The sequence below is a fragment of the Sinocyclocheilus anshuiensis genome, unplaced genomic scaffold (genome assembly GCF_001515605.1).
Source record: "Sinocyclocheilus anshuiensis isolate Anshui unplaced genomic scaffold, SAMN03320099.WGS_v1.1 scaffold1312, whole genome shotgun sequence".
Lineage (NCBI taxonomy): Eukaryota > Metazoa > Chordata > Actinopteri > Cypriniformes > Cyprinidae > Sinocyclocheilus > Sinocyclocheilus anshuiensis.
Genome location: NW_015544237.1, coordinates 50140 through 50449, shown reverse-complemented (window position 1 = coordinate 50449; position 310 = coordinate 50140). Strand labels below are relative to the sequence as shown.

Below are 310 nucleotides of genomic sequence, written 5' to 3'. Positions count from 1 at the left end.
CTTATGAACAGCAATGATACAGTGTTCCTTGGTTACCGCTTTAAACAAAGCAGAGCTGCACTTATGAACAGCAATGATACAGTGTTTCCTTGGTTACCGCTGTAAACAAAGCCGAGCTGCGCTTGTGAACAGCAATGATACAGTGTTTCCATGGTTACTGCAGTAAACAAAGCAGAGCTGCGCTTTATACGGAAAAGAAAATGCCATTGCCATCGAAACTTTTCTCAAGACAGTTCCCTTTAGTGATACATTAATATAACCCCAGAAATGTAATGCATTTTTGTACTTATTTTACTGTTATTTTCGGGAC

The 310-nt window shown here is 39.4% G+C and overlaps 1 protein-coding gene across 1 annotated transcript in view; it reads right to left on the bottom strand.

The window, feature by feature from the left end:
* The window catches only part of LOC107697569 (polyadenylate-binding protein 1-like), a 24157-nt gene that overhangs the window by 7581 nt on the left and 16266 nt on the right, over positions 1-310 (bottom strand). The window lies entirely within an intron of this gene.